The following is a 21,036-nucleotide window of genomic DNA, read 5'->3' on the forward strand; positions in this document are numbered from 1 at the left end:
CTTCATGTTATGGAGCCCAAAGATCACAGATATTATTATAAAATAACCCTAATATATCAAACTTGTTGATTGTATATCAAGATGGATATTTTCTGCCCTCCCACTGGCAATATTTGTGAAATTTGTCATGGTAATCAAGTCATTAGCTAACGAGATGTTTTCATCAGCCAAAATCATCAGGGTTGAGACACTTAAACTGCCTCTAATGCAGCAGCCTAACTTACTACTCCAGTGGCTGATGAATTAAATTTCTCTCCCTTCACTCCATTTGTAGGTCTCCTGACTTAAAAAAAAAAGATTTAAGCTTTGATTACTTTTGTAGTCATTTAAGAGCTAAGTGAACTTTCATAGGTGAATATAAGTCTAGCTTAGTCTGACTGTTGCAAAATGTCTTCTTCTCCAATAAAATACTGCCAGAGTGTTTGAACCTCCGTAGTGATCTTTTGAGAGCACAGTATGTGGAATACAAAGAGCCCAGAGAAAGAGCTGTCTGAAGGACCAGAATATCCTCACACATACATCAGAAAATGTAATGGAACTGGGGAGCAGTGAGACATTTCCGGGATATGGAGGGTCTCCTAATCTGCTTGTATGGTACCAGCATGATGGGTTCTTTGTCTAATTCAAGATTGACTGCTTTACTTATGTTTATTTATTATTAATGTCTATAATAAACAACATCTGCTTGATGCCATCAGATATCATCAGCTTTCTCAGAAGGCGTATTTCACTAATTTGGCCCTAACTTCATCTCGTTCTAAATGTATTAAATTGCAGCATATTCGGACTGTTAGACTGAGGGGGAAAAGATCCCTAAATTCCTTTCTTTTTCCACAGGGGAATGGAAACAAATAAACAGAGTAAGATGTCTAACATTAAAGAAATGGGAGAGATGTTAAATTATCTTGCTCCAGGTTTTATTCTGTATTCTCAGCAGGAATTTGGAATATATGCCTCAACAAAGGCTTGGGCACACATTTGAAAGGTGTTTGTTGCAAGGCATTCCTTTCCCTCCAGCTGAGCAGCACATAAAGCATTGGCTTTATTGTAGTTATCACTTTCAAAAAGTGAAGTGCCCCAGATTAAAAATTCCATGGCATTGTGAAATAGCATGAAAGTTTCAAATTCAGATATTGAATTTTTTGTGTTCCACCCATCCTGAAGAACAATCCTCTACATTCAGCAGTGTAGATGTGGAAATGTCTGACTGTCATATCAACAAAGTAAAAAAAAAAAAAAAAAAATTGTGCAATATTAGGCAAGAAAGAGGAGCGTTAGTAAGGGCAGGTAAACACAATTAATTTATATACTTGACAGTAGGGGATAATGGCGATAATTATTGTTCAAGTAAGAGGAGGTTTCTCTGATGCAGAGAAGCGTTAGCAGGTGGGAGTTGGCTGTGTGCTGAGATTTCTTTTGCTGCAGCTCTAGCTTCAGCTGCAAGGTTTCACAATTCTCTCTGGGAAAGCAACGTTGGGAAATGCTGGTGATTTTGAAAGTTCAGTCAATTTGGGTGACATTTGGCATCATCTTTTTTTCCTTCTGGTGAGATTCCATTTACTTTGCTTACTTACTTGGCAGTAGCTATGAACACTATATAGTTTTTAATTGCAATATGGGAAGCTCTACCAGGATGACTTAAGGGCAAAACAGCTGCACCCAGTCTGTTCTTCCTCCTCTTCCTGAATTTAAATAAAATCTGGTCTTATCTGAATATGCACCCAGAAGACTGGATGGTTATTTAAGCGTCGGTTAGGGAACATATTTAAGAATATGCCTAATTTTAAGCATGCGCTTAAATCAATGGGACTTAAGCAAATGCTTGAAGTCAGGCATGTGGTTGAGGTGTTATCCTGAATGTGGGTCCTAATCCTTAAACAATGGCAAAGCCCAGAGGAAAGGGCAAGCTATCTGGGATCCATTCTGGGCTCTTTTGTTGGTTGTGTTATAGTCTATAAAATAAGGATCATTATTCTTATCCCTCTTTGTGAGGCACATTGAAAATTATCGGGGAAAAGCACTCTGAATACTGTTATTATTGGCTATCCTACTTGAGACTGAAAAAATTTACAGACAGACATTCTCAGTGGATTTCTGGTTCTTCCTCCTTTCAGTCAGGCAGGAAATACCATGAGAATGGAAAGAAGGATGCATACCCATGATCACAAATAATCTTAATCTCCTTCTTTGTGCTACTTCTGTAAATAATTAGATATTGCTACGCTCTTGTTTCTGCAAGCTCCCGCAGCGCATGAGACGTGCTGTGTGCAGGCATACCTGCCTCAGATAGTACCAGTGAGCTGAAAACTGCATTGAGATATAATAGCACAATGCTGTGTGTGTGTGAGTGTCTGGGGAGGAGGGGAGGCTGCGTGTTCCTGGGCCGCATTAATAGTAGAGCTGCCCTGAGCATAGCAGAAAGGCACGAGTTTGCATAAGTTTAAAAGCTTGCTTGAAAAGGGCGCGCTGATCATAATCGCTAAAGGGGCAGCGCTTCTCTTAGCAAACAATCCTCAGTCCCACGTTGTCGTAGCTGTGCTCATGTGTGTGAGGTGCTGCAGGATGGGGCTCCTTGGTGCTAGCCGCTGATGTGCAGTGCTGTGCTATTGTTTGGCTGAAAGAGCTTGAGGCAGCAAAAAATCTATTATTGATGATAATTTGGAGTTCCTCACATTCTCACTACCTTAAGTCAGACCTCATTCTCCAGCTTCCATGAGAAGGGCCTGGAGCCAAGGCCATGAGCTTGTGTATATGTGTTCAGGACAGTTAATATTTATGATGCATCTTACTGGGAAAATTAGTATAAAGCTATGTTCCAACAGTACATTTATCCCATGACCTAGTTTTATGAATAACGTGCTGAAACACGGCCTGCTTGATTTAAACTTTTGTCACCCATTCTGATGGATACAGTGCCTAGCTCAGGCTTAGGCAATACAAGCTAGGATTTGTGCAAAAATGTGATGTGTATTAGTGCAAGGTAAACAGATGGTAATGCTTTTGTTAATACCAAGCACATACAAAGGTATTTATCAAAGGACCACATGTAACGTCCATAGTTCTTGGCAGAGATCCCTACGCTGTTACATCAGCTAATAAGAATAACCATTTTATTGCATTACAGACAGTTTTTGCAGGGTTGCTTTAGACTGCACAGGCAGCTGCAAAGCTTGCCACAATTCATAGTCTAGCGTCTGATTCTGAATACTGCTGAACATCTGTAATATGTTGTTGGGTTTTGTTGTTATTTTTATTTTATTGCTATGGCTCTCAGCATTTCACCAGAGCAACCCCCTCCTAGGGAATTCCACTGCTGGTTACCAGCTCTCAAGTATGTGTAAGAAAGCCAGGCAGTGAATACACTGAAATGTTGGAGCGCAGGTGCAAGGGATGGATACTGGGAGACTTCAAAGGGAAGGAGAATGAAATGGAAAGGTTGGAAGTAAACCTTGATGCTACACTAGCCGCAGAGATATGTAGGCTACACTGGAAAAGGCAGTTGTCTTTAGAGAAACGTGGCTAAACACAATTTTTGCCAAAGAATGTTGCACCTAAAGACTCTAAGGCTGGTTTAGGTTGGCAGTCTCCCCGTCTGATTAATACTCTCTTCTTCCATCACCACCATCACTAGAGATTGCTTGTATCATGTAGTGGGAAGCCTTGGTCCATGGACACAGAGAGTAGACTGCATCTGTAGTCCAGCTAGCACCAGCCCAAGGCAGGGCAGCTGCTGTTGATGGAGCTGTCCTCTCCTGCCCCTGGGCCACCTCTGCTCATCCCACTTGGTAGAAAGCTGTGTTTTATGCTTGCAGAGCACAGATGGTTCATTGACTACGCAGTGAACAAGGCTGGAGAACTGACTGGGCCAAAAATGGACAAATGTTCATTTCCAGCCTAATCAGTCTCCTAATCTGTTTTACCTTGTGTTTGCAGTTTCTTGTGCCTGGACAAGGAGAGGCAGGAGATGAGCAGGTGAGAAAGAGAGTCTTTGAATTGATAAGGCTGGGCCTTGAAGCTCAGCAGGCTCAGCAGCCCTGAAATGCTAAAATTGTAGTATGACTTGATCAACAGCAAAAAGAATCTGAAAGAGCAGAAAGGAGTCCACTTAACCTGGATCATTTCAGCACTCTTGTTTACAGCAGGGTCTGCAGTGAGGACAGAGAAATACTGACATAACCGAGAGCTATGAAATGTAGTGGATTTGGAGATCTGCTTTGCTGCAGAGGCATGGTTTGTAGATTCACACTGAGCATTGTGGTCATGGCAGCAGGGAAGACTGCAGTTTCCAAAGCTGTGTGCTTTTGAAAACATGTAGGGGAGCTAAGGTAGCATGGATAGCATGCAGCTATTCCTGCAGCATTCCATGACCTGAAATTCTGCACTGAGAAACAGAAATGTGCATGAGGTCCTTCCTGATGGGGAACACCCAGCTCTGCTGACAGGTCCCACTGACTTCAGTTCTTAAGGTTAAGCACATAGTATAATCTTTCCTAGCTAGCACAAAATTAGTTGAAAAAGGAGAGAAGAGCTTGTGGGTTGGAAAATTTCTGTCAATAAATTATTTTTCACAGAATTCTCAGCACTGAACCAGATTTGGAACTGCTTAGATTTGTTTGGCAATACCTCAGTACACGGCATCGAGGTCATTAGGATCCTTATAGGATAAAGCATTGCCAGAAGATAAGCAAGGTTATGACAGTGTGGCCTGTGTTTCTGTAACACTTCCTCTGTCACTGGGATATCTTCAGGCCAGACTGGCAACTCCATCTTCCTTGAAGAGTAACTTATGCACAGCTGCAGTTGTATTGACTTTACGGGTCTGATTATGAATTTGTATAGAAAGATCAGATCTGAACCTTATTTGTTTATTATTATTTATATATTGGCTTCCTGTCATTTATAAAGATAATGTTGGTTACACTTTCAAAGACTAATTTATTTCATTACTTTAATTCTTTGTGTAATTAAGTAGGAAGTTGAGCTGAAGACACTGCTTATGCACACACTTCATTTGAAGACCTTAGCGTCTTTGATTTTGGAACAATGATGTGACTCAGAAGCAGCAAATGTCAAATACGTTCTGCTACTTTCAACTTCATCACAGCCATCCTTATATCCAGCCCACAATCACCGGGATAGCTCCCAGAAAGTAAATGTAAGAAGAAGAAACAGAGCAGCAGAGCACTTTTACTGCTTGAGTCATTGCCTACATAGCTGCAGTGAAGCTATTAAACCAGTCTTCTTGGTCTGAGGTTTCTTTTAAACATTTTCTCTATTGTAAACATTCCACTCGTTTTTTTTCCTGTATTGTGGCAAATGTCAGAATTCAAAGGACTGTCATCAGCTGACATAATGACCACTGCCCCTTTCCAGAAACAAACCATGCCACAATATCTTTCCTAACACTTTTGCTATACTGCATTCACGTTGGCAAGTTTCCATCCCTAGAGCTTCAATAGCCCAGTATTCTTCCTTCTGATGAATTTTATCCCCCAAAGTATTTTCTGTCTGAAGACAGCTTGAAGAGATTTGTCTTGGGTTTCTTGTTGATGGGAACAAAGTGAGCGTGCACTGGGCAAATAGCAAATTTCAGCCTTAGTTGTGTCCATTCCTTCAGTGCAATGATCATCTTGGGTCCAATGAGAGCTTGGAGGCTGGACCCCAAACTGGTAGCAGTTCATACCTGCGGAGCTGTCACAGCTTCTGTCTGCTGAGGTTCTGCTCCAGGCATTTTTGATTTCTAACATTTCTGTTATTATTTTATAAGTATTTCAACTACTTGACAGTAGGTATGTCAGTTGCCTTGTCTAATCTTTCTTTTTTGCTGATTCTTGTTTCCCTAGGCACCTCAATAAATTACCAGAACTAGGAAAGGGTCCAGACCAGTAATAGTCTCTAATCATGATGCTGGGAAAGTTTGGATTTATGATCAGAAATGAAAGTTTCAGCTAAAATTGCATACAAATGGGAACTTTAGATCCTTATTATTATTTTTTTTCCCTTCTGAAGACTACAAATAGATTCTCTGAAGCCTAAGCTGCAATCTACATCAATGAGATTTTGCTTTCTAACCATCCTCACCAATTCTACCTTGAGCATCCTATGCAGTTGGGTAGACCTTGAGGGATCTAGAAGAAAAGTGGAGGGTTAGGGGTGAGGTAATATTTACTGAAGTTTCTGTCAGACCTGGATACTTTTGAAACTGTTCCATCTCTGTGCTCAAGTCTGCTGTCTTTTGCATGAGTGAATCCAGATTTTCAAAACAGAAAGCAAAATTATTCTTTGCCATCCTCGGACTGTTTAAATGGTTTTGATTACTTTGTGTCACTGCTCAACTGAATATTGTATAATGTATAACCATAGTTTCAGGTACTGACTAAGTCGAGATGGTACTGTATCAGCATGACTGCACTGAAGCAACAGAAACTTACACCAGTGGGAAGGGAGGCTCTCAGTCTCTGTCATGTTGTGCCTCTTGTCATGTCTTCCTTTAAAAAGATGGCATTTTGAAAATGCCTCAGTTTAGAAACAAGGGTTTAATTGCAAATCAGTGAGCTTTAGGCTTCTAAATCACATAGGCACTTTAAGAAGCATGTCTATGTCTGGTATGATAACATAGCACTCAGAACTGGAAACTGCATGGTCCTTTACAGCCTTTGATGAACTTTGTGATCAGTGTGATCATTGTGTAAGGAAAACAGTATGGAACTTGCTTCCATGTCTAGGAGCAGGGTTATTACACTGTCCTGTAGCTTAGCCGAGTGCTCCAATGGTAAATTAAAATAAATCTATCTAAAAAATAGTTTATATAACTGGCATCAACAGGAGCAGAAGTGGACACAACATAACAGCACTTTCAGGACTGTATACAGTATCTGATTGACTGTAGACCTGATTCCACACCCAGGAAGCCCATGAGTTTGTTGTGTTTTTTTTTTTTTTCCCAATTTAAGGAAATCGGAAAATGGCCTTTTATTATTACATTAATTCATTTGTACATTAATAGATAAAACTCTACTTGTGAAGATAAACTAATATTTTTGAGGCAACTGATAATTATTACAACTAGATACTGTGGCATGCATTTTTATTTGGATTTCTTTCTTTCAGGTTACCATATGCCAGCAGTATTGGTGGATGTGAGGAATAGGATGCTCTTTCTTCGCCCATTTCATTTTATAAACCTTTCCTTTGTTACTAATTAGTCCAGTGGCCTCAGGACAAGGCAAGGGCAAGGAGGGGATTTTATTTTGCCTAGGGCATAATGTCAAGACTTATGGGCTCTTCTGCTTGAATGAAGAAGTGAAAATAGATCGTATTGTGGGGCTGCTCCCTTCACAGTCAGCTTTGCAGAGCACAGAGCTCCTCCACCATGAAAACAAATCTCTGTTTTACAGATGGATGCCCATCTGCTTTCAGTGGCAGACAATGCAATGAGCTGCACTTGAGGTGCAAGGTGTTTGTTTCCCCCAAGCGGATGCTTAGTTAGTGTCTCATTCTGCATGGTTCTCACACAAAGAAAAACCACCCTGTAGTCAGAGGTCCAAAATTAACTTCTCCTTAAAAGCCTGAAGAAGCAAAGAGATTAAAAAATATGTGGGTCAGAGTAACCCTCTCAAAATGAAGTGACTGATACTGAGTGCTGAGAATGAACTTTCTTATCCCATTTCCAGACAAAAAAAAAAAAGAGAGAGAAAGAAAGAAAGTTCCCTCTAGGCTCTGGTTTTAAATGGACTGTTTGCAGTGGAGTTCAGATCCAAAGCCATCTATTCTGAACAACTGTCTCAATTATGCTATGTCAAAAGGAAAGCCTTTGTAAGATTCCAGCACAAAATGAAATGAATGATGATAGCCAATTGAGCCAGGTAAAATCGAAAGGGGAAATTAATGTGATGATGGTAAGAGAGACAGAAATAAAAGCAAAATAAACTCAGAATATTTTCTGAAAGTGTACATGAGCCTTTAGGCATAAAGATTCAGTACGATGTATCATTGAACAGTCCACTCCATGATGTGAGGTGGAACCATTAGAAAGTGATAAACTCTGTACCTAAATAGAGAAACTTAGGAAGAGAGAAAATTGACGTTTGTCACTCAGGGACCTAGTACAATTTCTGCCCTTTGCTGGTGGTTAAATGCCTGTTTAGAATAACTTAAAACTAAAAAGTTGCTTTTAATAGAATTTTGGTGCCAGGATAATGCTAATAAAATCTAAATATATATGCTTTATGAGTACAGCTGTGCAAATACATTTTCTGTAAGAATCAAAATTAGAGAGAGAGGAAGGAATTGAGGGGGGAGGCAAAATCAGCTTTAAAGCAAAAAACATGGAGAACTGTATTTCAGACTGAGTGAAATATCTCTTTTTGAAGATTTCCTTTACATTTAAAGAAAATTTAATGAATTTCTGAAGAGTTTTGTTGTGAAACACTGAGGCAGATCATTAAAATTTTCAAATAAAACTGGTCTGAAAGAATGTTCAACCCAAAAACTTCATCCTTTTGGACATGAAGATTTATATGGGATTTTAAAATTGTTTAAGCAAAAACGTAGTTCAAGTATCTCTACACAAATACTTTTCTCATACCAACATTTAATCAATGAAAAAACGTTCTGAAATGTAGGTGTCAGAATTCTGAGGTTGGTATTGAGGTATATGTATGTATGTATGTACACACACACATTATTATATTTCCTGTTCAGTCTGGTCTTCGTGTAGTTTATACCTTGGTATAATCGTTTGGATCCTACCAGAATCCTTTTTATCCTTAACTAGAGTAATGATATTGATATTACTGTAATTGCTATTAAATTACAGTCTTACAGGAATACCTTTTATTTATTCAACTTCTGTATGGGATAAGCCTACCATGCTAGTATAGCTAAGGGTGCACCTCAGGTGACTAGCCAGTCCTAAATACTGCGGTCAGGTCCAACTCAGTGTAGTCTACTCTGGACGTGAGTTACTGCCTTCTCAGCCACTACCTTTACCGAGAATACGTGCTGGTGATTAGGAGCAGTCCCCCAACATTTTTATTGAATTGTCCATGCTCTCCTTCTTCCTCAGCATCAGCAGGCACCTAAAATACCCATACTCTGCACAAATCTCAAGAACAAACACAATAATCCTATACTGGAATCCAGTAACACCTCGCAAAATAACGAGGGTGAACAATGCTTCCCAGATTATCTCTGGCAGATACTAGGGAGTATGGTGGGCAAATGCAACACTTTAGTGGAAACCAAAGGTATTTTTTACTAAAAAGAAGAAAATTGGCATGTGTGGTTTCTCTGTTCCTTTTTCCTCTGTTTTATTTTTATTTTTATTTTTTTATAATTGAAACGTTATTTTTTAATGGTAGAATGTGTCAGTTTGCTGCAATAAAGAGTCTTTTGAGCTTTGGCTGGTGCTAGGGAGGCAGGCCTCAGAGGAATGTCAGGGGATGGAGCAGCAGCATGCTGCTGGCTCTTGGTCAGAAGGTCCGCGGTGTGCTGTGACGACTGACTTCCTACCTCCTGGAACCACGCTCTGTCAGATCAGATCCACAACTCAGGGCTGAATCACAGAATGCACGCTGCTTTCCCCCCCAAGGCTTTAAAGTCACAGCCAAATCATGCTGATAACTTGATCTTGGGAGTTGCATGTTCTCCTACCCAGACTCCCCTTACAGTGTTTGAAGTGGCAGTGTTTACTTGGCCTCAGCTTCTGTCCGCTCTGGACTATCCTGTTTACCAGCTTCTGCCCCTTTCTGCCCAAGGTGATTTACTCTAAGTAGATGATAAAATTATTTGGTCTGAAATGTTCCACGCACACTGAAAAATGCTTTATTATTATTTAAATAACAGGTATACAAAGCTGCCTTTTGTAATTAAACTGGTTTACACATGTGGAACACGCTGGGTGCATTACGGTAAATTGATCATTTTAAATTTAAAACATGCACTCCCTCATTACAGAAACATATTCTGCCTGGTTCCTTCCTCCCCCCTGCTCGTTTAAACAGAGATGCCATTCCTTTCTCCATCTGAGTTAAATACCACAGTATCCTTTTCGGCAGGCTTCTAAGCTAAATCTAATCAAGCTGTGTCACAGCTCTGTCAGGCAGGTTGCTCTTTCTTTGGCCTTGAATAATTGGAAGAATGTTGGCACTTGTGCCTGGGCCATGAGAACGTGACCCGGGTTGATATTTAATCTACTGCAGTGCTAGGCTGCACTAGGGCTGGGGCCTAAGCCAGGCCTCGGGAGCAGTGTGTTAGACATCAGCAGCACTCATTTTACCTTGAAATGGATTCCATTTGATGTATCATTACACCGCTCCAGGAGAATGCTTTAATGAGACAGATACATGCGCTGGAAAGGATTAAATTGTTGTCCTTTAAACTTTTTTGCTTGGCTTGCCTAATAGCTACAAGGTGCTGGGAAGTACCTGGGAGAGGCAAAAGGTTACAGCGCTGGCCAAAAATAGCTAAAACTGAAGGTCTGTCATCCCTGGATCCGTGAGCACATTGCAAGAACTGCAAATATCTGGCTTGCTCTTCTCTTTTGTAAAATAGGAGTGAGCCCTGAAATCACAGCTCTGCTGTCATCTCTTCTCTGAAGGTTTGTCCTAGCAGGGAATCTCAGAATCACCCCGTGTCCTTGGTGCTTAGAATCAGCCCTCTTTGTGCACGAGTAAAACATTCATTCTCCTTTGGGGTATGGGAGCGGGAAGTTTTCATTCCCCTTCTCACAGTCGTATGTAAGCTCCAGGAGCCCTCAGGAAAAAGGAAATTCCTTTCAGATCTATGGGTTGTTCCTGCTGAGCAATCTTAAGTCACTATGTATTTCAATGGTTGCGTTAACACTTTCATGCAGATTTCGGTGAGAGCTTGTGGCATGGGAGGCGGCAGAGAAAAAGCTGTGTGGGGGGAGGAAGTAACAATTAGAACCTTTTCCAGAGAGAAGTGTAAATTGCTACTTTCTTGACTCCCCTGAAAGATTTCTGACCTGAATGTCTTGCTGAGGTGTTTGAAAATGCCCTGGACTCAGGTCACACACACGAGGAACTATTTAAACTTTGCTCAACAGGGAAACACACTTCCAACTTGCAAAGGAGCCCCCGGCAACGTTTAATCTGCATAAAAAGAAGGTGATTTCAATGACCCTTAATCTCTGATAATGAGATGTACCCGTGTGGACATAACAAACTGCCGCACCGCAATCGGAGATTTCCACGTGAAATCTCAGTTAAAGTACTTCGTGTTTTGTCATCCGCATATTTCCACTGATTTTGTCCTATGCCGTGTCTAGGAATGCTTAGGCCAGAAGGCAGCGCCTTTCCATCTCACCGTACGGGCTGGGGATGGAAACCGTGGGGGAGAGGAGCTTTGTTGCAGTGTGAAGTTGTAAGACACTAATCAGGTGTGTTACTGATTAACTCAACCACCTCTGGAATGCCAACGACTTCTTTTCTTCCATGCTACAGTATTAAGGAGCCGAGTGTTTGTCCCTTTCACGTGTACTCCCCCACGCTAATTTCCACTTACATTGTTAGCAGAGACCAGCACCTGCTTTTAAGTCATTCTAACCCCTGCGATGCGGGATTCCTCTTCCATTTACAGTATGTGAGCTCTGATAAAAGGACTGTTTCCAAACATGATGTTAAGTAAAATCTTCTCCCTCGTACTGTGAGAAATCGTTCTGCGGCCTTGAGAACAATCTCCTCAAACCTTTCACATCAGTCTAAGAATAATGCAGCCCTTCAAAGACAGCTAATAAAACAGCCTTCTAAATTTTTGTTTGTGTTCTGTGAAAGATCCTGGATGCATTAGCAAAGGTAATGCCAAGAGTCTTTTTGTACATCCTTTTGTGTACTAAACGATTGGATAAAAATGAAAAACTGTCTGTAGAACAGACAGGAGTACTCACGGTCGTCCATTATCCAGTTTCTTCTCTCCGTTTATTTTGACTATGAACTGTCATATGACTAGAAAGGCCATTCCTCGCTGGGAATGTTTTCTCACAAGTAGGACAACAATGTCAAACTGACCTACAGGAGGCTGTGCTCTCTTACATTTCCTTTGAGTTCTTTTTCCTTGAATATTACCAGTTGCAATTGAAATGGGGCCATCGGAGATGATGTCTTGTTACCGTCAGCTACAGCACTGCTGTCAGTGGGCGTTCTGGTTTGGTTGCATCTCAGGTTCACACAGTCCTGTACCTCATCTGCATTTATTGAGCTTATTTGCTGCATAGATTGTTTCCTGGAATACTCCGATACCACAGATTCTTGAGTAAGGCGACTAACCCACATCTACCATATGTTTGCCATTAATGCCTTCATGCCTGGCATACTCTGATTTTTCTTTTCCCTAAATCTCAGATTAAAAAAATCACCAGGAAAATTTATATTGTTTGTTGTAACCCAGTGTTTTGGGCCAAATTTTCAAGGACATAAACAAACCACAAATGAGAGTATTTACAAGAAAGGACATTCCTGAAGCCGCTTACCATCACTGAAGCAAACAAACAAACATTCCCCCAAATGCTAGGCAAATGATCATCACCTTTCTGACCTCCGCCAGATTGTCAGGTCTTTCTAATGGGTTTAAGTGAGAATAACAGAAAGACAAGGAGTTTAGGACCAAAGGCTGCTCTCTCTCTCTCTTTTTTTTCTTATATCCAGTGCATAATCTTAGGCAAGATGCCTTTGTGACCAAATAAAAATCGTGTGTTTATAAATATATATATATTTTTTACATTAAGTGTTTACAAATAGAAAACGCATCCTATTGGTTGCTCATATACATTGCATAGTATTTTTTTAACTGCTGTGTTAGGTAGATGTTGAGGTAACTTATTAGAATGTAACAGCACAATTTACCCTGCTAGATACTTTGTGCTACTTTAGTAGCACAAAATGACCTTTATGCTGTCCAACACCAGCAGTTGAACTGGTTGACAACTGCTTGAAAAATTTCCACCTTTAGAACATAAGAAATATTTGCTAGATTCCTCTTATCTCTTTGTAGAAGTCTCTGTCAGGGAGAATTGAGGAAACTTACAAAATAATGCCCACTGCTTGGCAGCAGCTGAGCAGTCCTCAGGTAGATCTGGAAGGACTGTTGAATCATCTGCACAGCTATGGAAGTGTAGAGAGGGAATACTGAAGAAAAGAATGCTAGGGGAAACTTGGAGAACTGCTAAGCTGAGAGTGCAGAGGAAGAAAAGGTTGGGCCCTGAGTGGTTGTCTCCAGCTTTTGAAATTAGATGTGAAATGCAGCAGAATGCAACAGGCAGGGAAAACAAAAAGGTCCCTTTTGGTTTCTACATTACTGCCTCTTGAACTGCATTTGATTTTGCAGTTTCATTTGCAAGGTGAATAGTAATGAAGTGAAGAACTCTTGAAGCAATATGAAGAAAAAATCTGCTCGGAAACTGGCTCTGTAACAGTTGCTGGATGTGGAAATGCAAATCAGTGGGCTGAATACAGAAAAATGTGATATTGTTTTGCATTTCCTGCAGTGCTAGCACCTGTTGAGTTGATTGCTGTATATTTTACTGACATTGGTTCATAATATTTTATTTCAATACAGTAAAAGTCTTTTTCTGAAAGAAAAAAAAACTGCTTTCACTGTACAGTTTAGAGCTGTTCATTACTATTTTGTTTTTCTGCTAGAAATGGAAGCACTTGGCTGGTGTTGACTTTTTCGAACTAGTGCTTGAGCCCAGGGTTATAAACAATTCTAGTAAATCGAGCCCATCAGAGATTCACTGAATTAAAAGCCACTTGATTTAAAAGCCAATTAAAATAGCTCCAACCATTTTTCCTCGTTATGATTACTAGGCATGAATTTCAATACAGTTTGCAAAATTGTTCATTAGCACCTGGTAATGTTAACTGACAAGGTGTTTCCGTCCCTCTCTTTTCTTACTAGCAAGCTTGCACGCAGTGGAAAGTTTTGCCTTTGAAGCTTTACTTAGACTTCCCTCCCTGTTTTTTGTTACTATCTCCTTTGCTCTTTCTCACTGTAGAGCAGTTATAAATATTTAGTGCGGTTGGATAACCAACCAGTTTCTTAATGTGGAAATAGTCTTTTTAGTTGCAAATGCTCCTTTTATCATGTACAACATTGTTGTCTTTTTTATTGTTACAGAGTCAGTGTAATTAAAGAAGCAAAAGGCTTCTGAAGTCATCTAGGCATATTCATGCCAGTGCAGGATTCTTCTCCGCAGAAAGCTTCATTTGCTTCCTCTTCCCAAATTCTTCCCAATTATATATGTAGATTCTTACCAAATTCTTTCACATTGCTTCTGCTTTGAAAATCCCTTTCTGATTTTGCATTCTCATCAATTCTTTTGTAATGGTCATCTGGTCCTAACATGTGCACAGTATCCACAGTTCCAGTTGTTTTTAGCATGACTTTGTATGCAAACATGTCCTGAAGGATGTAAAGCCAAATGGAGACAGTGGCGCTATGGACAGCTAAGCATGTAATTCTGCAAGGTACTGAATGACCTCAGATTTCCATAATGATAGATCTGAGCAAGGCTCTACCAATAATTAAAATGGTGAAGAAACCGCTTACTCTGTTCAAGTGATAGGGTATGACTACATGCCCATATGGATAACACTATCTCTATCCATAGTACCTAGTAGAAACCATGCTTGTCCCATTATATTCCTCAGACTGCTCTGGAGGGTTGTATGGAAGGGTGTTAGCTGGCCTAGGCTGAAACCATACCAGGGAACGTGCTGAGAGTTTAGCAGGAGGGACAGCTGTGGGAGCCCCTAACTTCACTTGTAAGCAACAGAGAAACTGGTATGTGGATTGTATCCTGGAAAGCTGTTGTAAGTCAATGATGGACTGTGATGAGAGCACTCATTAAATTAAATGATGAGCAATATTAATATATTACCATGGCAAGATGTCAGCTTCGAGTGGTTTTCCTCTGCTCACATGAGAAATATTAGATGAAGGTGGTCTCTCCTGAGGAATTTCTCTCTTTGGAAATGCCGTTTTCATGTCGATAGCAGAGATGACCAAGATAAGAAGGAGGTACTTGGGTCTGTGGAAGGACAAACTGATCTGCACTTAAAACAAGGCAATTTTATGGGAATGTCTATTTATCTTCATCCTTTTCCTGCCAGTGGGAGTATTCAAGCAGGATACCAAAGAGGTTAGTTACTGAATTTTACTCTGTAGAATGCAGAAGCTCAGAAGGGACACCAGGAATGTCAGCTCTCAGTGGCCGGAAGGGAGCCAGAAGCATGAGACAGAATACAAAGGCAATGGAACTGCCTGGGAGAACTGGGTTAGCAGGATGCTGGACAACCAAAGCCTCAGCAGCCCTGGGAAATCTGTGACTTAGGACACGCAGGGGGCCCATGACCATTGATCTCTGCATAGAGAAGATCAGGGTTCAGTTTCTTCCTCTGCCTCGTGGGACTTGGGGCTCATGTCCCACATCCCAAGAGGACTCTCTGACCAATGAGCAATTTGCTGTTTTGGGTGAGGATGCTTTCTGTCCATCCCGTCCAAGCTGTGCCAGTAAGCAGAAAGGAATTCTTGAAACCAGAAGAGGAATACAAGTGTATTGGGGTATGCTGCTTGAGTATGGGAGGAACACACTCAAGTTAAAGTAAGGTGATGAGAGTGCTTGTTAGTTTTGCTGTTTTATGCAAAATAAAATCCTTCATATCCTCTGCGGAGCTATTCTCCTCCCTGCAGTTGTCTGAAGTTTTCTTAGGTTGGCAAGGACAAGGTGTGATGATTAATCGCTGTCTCATCTCCAGAGACGTTACCACCAGGAGCTTTCATTCTCTAATGAAGTGGAAAACTTCAAAGATTAATTTAAGGAAAGCATTTAAACATACCAAGAAATGAGGGAGTTAACTGCATGAATGTGGTGCTTCTATCAGCAGTTTATTAGCAATTGGTATTATAATTGTATCTATGCTTTTCTGTAATAAGTTTAGAATGTAGAAGTTTAATTTTCACCTTAAATCAGTCAATGCTAAGAAATCTAAGTTTTCTTCTATAAGACAATAATATCTACTAATCTGAGGATTGTTTCATGATTAACTTCTTCAGACAGAAATGGCAAATGAGGTTTAGCATAGTCTCAAAACTGTTCTTTTCCCAGAAGAAAGGATGTATGTTGCAGGACTTAAATTTCACTGCTTCATCTGGCTAATCTCTCACTGGCTTCACTGGGATTGCCCAGTTGGCTATTGATATCAGTGGGCTACCCATAAAATAGTGCTAGAAAATAATATTTCATTGAATGTAAATGTACACAGAATAGTCTAAAACATTACTGGAACTTTAAAATAGGTGCCGCATTTCAGCTGCAGTTGATTGAGTGAATATTTAGTTGGGATGCAAACTTACCTACCTGTACCCTTGCAATCTATACCCCTTCTGAGCTATCTAACTCTGAATTTGATATAGCTATAAGAGCCAAAATTCATGCTGAGAGTAATGTAGGTGCGCCTTCGCTCTATTTAGAAAATTGCTACAAGATATTGCATTTGCATTGAAGTTCATCCTGAAACACACAAACAACAATCCCAGCTCTCATGTATTTTCAAACAAATACAAATTTCATTTTATGTGTATGCATATGTATACATTTACATGAGTATGAAAATGAGTGCAAGCTTGCATGGTCATTTTAGCTAAACAATGCAAGCTGTAACATAATTGCCTATGAATGCATGGAAAACACAAAACAATCATATAACAACTTGCCTATTGCAGACTAATGCTCAAATATGAAATCCCAGAATCAATGAAATGTTGTAGCTTCAGTTCAGCCCATTACATCTACGATATCATGTTGGCATAGTATTCCCACAATGGTCTGTGTGTCTCCAAGCCTCTATAATGTGAACCACCACACTTTGCAATACTAGTTTCATATAGTGGTCTTGTCTTCTGACAGATGGAAATTAAGTACACTTACCTTAGGACAGCACTTTCAATTGGGGTTCTGCCTCACCATGTGACTTAATTACTTTCAAGGTTTCCTGCTAACAGAGCATGCCTCACTGGAGAGGTTCTGCTCTTCCAAGCTGCTCAGCTTAATAACGCAGCTTTATATTTAAAAACATCTGGTATCATTCTGCACACTGAGGCAAGAGCTCCCGCTGGCCTTACTGAGAAGAGCTCATCTGTCCACCCAGCTGGCTGTCAACTGGGATGCTGCCAGAACCAATGCAGGCCCTGGCATGTCAGTGCTCCTACCACAGCAGTCTGTGCCCAGCACCACAGCAGCCCCCAGCTGCCGTGAGCACAACTGCGCAGAAGCTCCTGGGCACCCCTTTGCGTGTCCAAAGGCTTTTTAGATCCTACAGCTGGATCAGCTTGGAGGCCCTTGAGCCCTGCAGCCCGAGTCAGGAATGTGCTCACAAAAGGGCAGACATCCTTGGTACCTGGTGATAATGAATTGATGTTTTTGCCCATAAATTTCTCATTGCGTTGTCAGAGCACTGGGCAGATTTTAACTTCTGAATTCTTTGTAAATTAGACAAATCTGGGCAAATTTTCAACAGTAAGGCAAAAGGCAGCCTTGATCTGTTATAATTTAAATCCCTTCTCTCAAGTATGGGTTTCTTGTAAATGTTTCTCTGCAAAACACCTAAATAGCTTTTTCTTCCTGTTATCTTGTTTTGGAAAATGGAAAGGTTTCAGTGAAAAAAAGCACATAAAACAGCCTGAGATGAACCATGGAAAATATTGGGCCAAACAACTCTACGGTTTAATGAAGTAAAAAGTCCAAAAGTATTGTAGACAAACCTTTGGGTAAACATGATTACAATTACTAGCTCCACCATTAAAGTGTTTCCTGTGAGATTTTTTTTTCCCCTCACAAATTAAAATAAAAGAATGAAGCAAAAGATTCAAATGAACTAAAATTGGGGCTTTTATTCCAAACTTTGTCTTGGATTGAGTTGTGTGAAATATTTGTCACCAAACATTCAGATTTCACAGTACCTTCTTGCTTTAGGGCATTATTCAGGAAGCTTTTAGGTTTTATCTTTCTTATTGACAGTGAAGTTTACTATACCGTGGGGTGGCAAACAGATTAGGAAAAGCCCAGGCTCTTCCACCAAAGCTGGATGAGGAAGCAGGGCCTGCACACTCTGTTCTCAAGACTTCAAACACACCAGATTCTTCCCCCATCATTTTTGCATAATCCAGTGGAATCTGACAAACAAAAGACTCTCAGAAGTCAGATGGCATTTAATTTGAGTAGTGGGTAATCAGTGAAAGAGAGTATCCTGGAGAGAAGGTAATTTGTCTTGAGCTGACAATTTGAGATGGATGTGCTGGGGTTATCTGCAGTGTCAGTTCGGTCAGAGATGAACTGAACTCCATTTCTCTTGCTAGAAGTCTAAATCAACAGAGATCTCAGAGATAATGAGGTATTTAACGTGTTCTCTCTTTTCCTTGCTAGAGAGCTCACGTCTTTTCTCACAGAAAGAAAAAGGAAAAGAGAAAAAAAAGGAAATGACAAAAGAGAAAAGAAAGCAGACATAAAGGGAAATTTGCTTAGTAAATTAACTATAAGAGCCGCATTAATCTAATCTAACTAATGGCACATTTCCCCCCTCAATTGGAGTAGATCAACCGAGTCAGATAAACCATACCACTCTGCTGCCTCTTGGCTCTGTTTTCCCGGCTGTGGTTTATGGACCGCTAGAGGCCTGTGGAGCATTTGCTGGAGTCCTTAGAGAGATGCTGGCCCTCTTCTTCATTAACAGTTAAGTTTGGGCATTGCCTAAAATAATCTATGGTAGAACCAGCCAAATCCGTGTTTCTCTTTTAGGGTAGAAGCCTTGTTATTTTGAGCACTGACTACAGTCCAGATGAAATCTCATCACTTTAAATGGAATTGTTAGGGCATCCAAATTGACTTTATATTTTTATTTGCTAGCAGATTAAATAAAAAAACCCTCATTTTAATAAAATAAATGCTCAGAGAAACAGAAGACCTATGGCAACAATTAAGTTACTTCAGAAAATATGTGAAATTCTGAAATTCATTCAACAAAATTATCTAATTTTTTCACTGACTTGTACTGAGGAATGGCATGTATTGAAGGGGACAACATTCAAAAATATGAACCTATTATTTGTTATAGAATAAAGATCTAAATCAGGATTGGTGCCATCACAGCATAAAGTACCCAAAGCTTTAGCTTCTAGCTAAAGGTCATGGCTCAAGAAAAAAAAAAAAAAAAGGATTTAAATCCTGTTCAGGAGACCACTAAAATATGCTCTTAACTTTAGAACTTTTAACTGAAAACTTTAAAGCCAGTGGCACTGAAACATTTGCTTAATATTATGCACACACTTAAATATCTGTGCTGAATACGAACACTGAATAACAAAAGAACCAAAAGAACATAGGGTGGTAGCAAGAAAGAATATTATTAAACAATGTTCTTTAAACAGCATGGCTTTAATTTCTTCTGTAGAATATGCAAGTCTTTCCAAGAATCTGGCATTCATTTCTGCCTGCTTCTTTGCCCCAGCAACTAGATGTGTATGAATATTCCTATCGATAACTTGCGACCAAATCCTGATGCCGTCTGTTTTTCTTCAGAAAAGCAGTATTCAGGTTTCAAAGTGGGTGAAATATCTGCTACTAACAACCCAAACATTTGTTTAGCTCCTTGTTCATACAAAGATCTTTGCGTTTGTACTCTGAAATGAAAAAAAATAACTCATGTTTTCCTTATGAGTCACAAATCATTCCATTTCCCTATGAATCTTAGGAAGTTGTTGTACACTACAGGCAAACAATTCAACACAAGACCTTTCCTTTTCCGTGGTGTTTTAAATAGGGTTGGCCAATGCTTTAAAACTGAAAGTTCTCTTGAGAAATGTTTTTGTTGTTATTGTTATCAGTGCAATGTTCTGCCATTACAAAGTGTTTGAAAACCAATTTTTTTGCCATGAATCTTCTCAAGTATTTCTTGGATGTCGTTGTCAACACATGTTGCGGGGGAAGACTATTTTCTAACCAGAGCTATATTTGACCAGTTGCATTTTTCCCCATCAGAATTCTTGGGATTTCTCACCACACTGGGTGGAAAAAGGCATGTTCCCCAGCAGATAGCTTTTGTGTGCCAGCAGCTAGAGAAATGTCTTTTCCTTGGAAAACTGGTCCCAGTGTATTACGACTGAGTGGCCAGCCCAGGCCAGAGTTTCCCTAACTGTGGGCTTCAGTCCCCCAGGGACCATGAATGAGTTCAAAGGGGGCTCTGAAGCGTTAAAAAAACAGTGCTGGTCAGCAGCTGCTGACTTTTTCCTGGCTGGAAGAGTAAGGCTGTGGTTTCACGAGATTAAGTCTTCAGCACCAATTCTGGCTTCTGGTATTCCCTTTCCAGCCTTTCCCTACTGCTTGTTTCATCTTCCCTCCTGCAGTGCACGGGCCCCTCAGTTCTCCTGGCATATTGGTTTGTGGCTCTGCTGTGAAACGGATCAGGAATTTGATCCAATTTGGAGGAAGACACACAAAAAACTAAGTGTTTCCCTGCCAGGCTATTTTTAAGCTGGACTTCTTCCCTGCTCCAGTTCATTGCACAGATGCATCAATAGCAGTGCTGCTGTAGCAGAGGCATAGTGTGTTGCAGCGCTGGAGTGAGCGCCGAGAAGCAGGAACACACCATCCCAGCAGTGCTGTGGGAAGGCTGGGCTGGCAAAACCACAGCCACGAGAGCAGCTTCAATTACTGGTGGCAAGAGGTTGCACTCTCTAGGGAAGGAGGAGCTGCTTTTCAGTGTCTTAATTGCTGGCAGCAGCTCAGTTCCTCCAGAGCAGGGGAGCGAGCATTTATCCCGAAAGCCAAAATTACAGCTGAGTCTTGCTTTCCTCTGGCCCTGTGTGGCTGCTGACTAAGGGACTGCATGAAAACATGCTTCCAGAACAGGCCACCTTTTCCAAGTGTCTAGAAATGCTGGCCTTGGAATTCCAAAGGGATAAACATGCCTCTGTGTGTTTAGGACAGTCCAGAGCAGGCTGATGGTGAGCAGTACCTGAAGC

General features: G+C 40.6%; 1 long non-coding RNA gene across 5 annotated transcripts in view; it reads left to right on the forward strand.

Annotated features, from left to right (window-relative positions):
• The window catches only part of LOC110401822, a 247,983-nt gene that overhangs the window by 158,434 nt on the left and 68,513 nt on the right, over nt 1–21,036 (forward strand). The window lies entirely within an intron of this gene.

Source organism: Numida meleagris, chromosome 6 (assembly GCF_002078875.1).
Source record: "Numida meleagris isolate 19003 breed g44 Domestic line chromosome 6, NumMel1.0, whole genome shotgun sequence".
NCBI lineage: Eukaryota > Metazoa > Chordata > Aves > Galliformes > Numididae > Numida > Numida meleagris.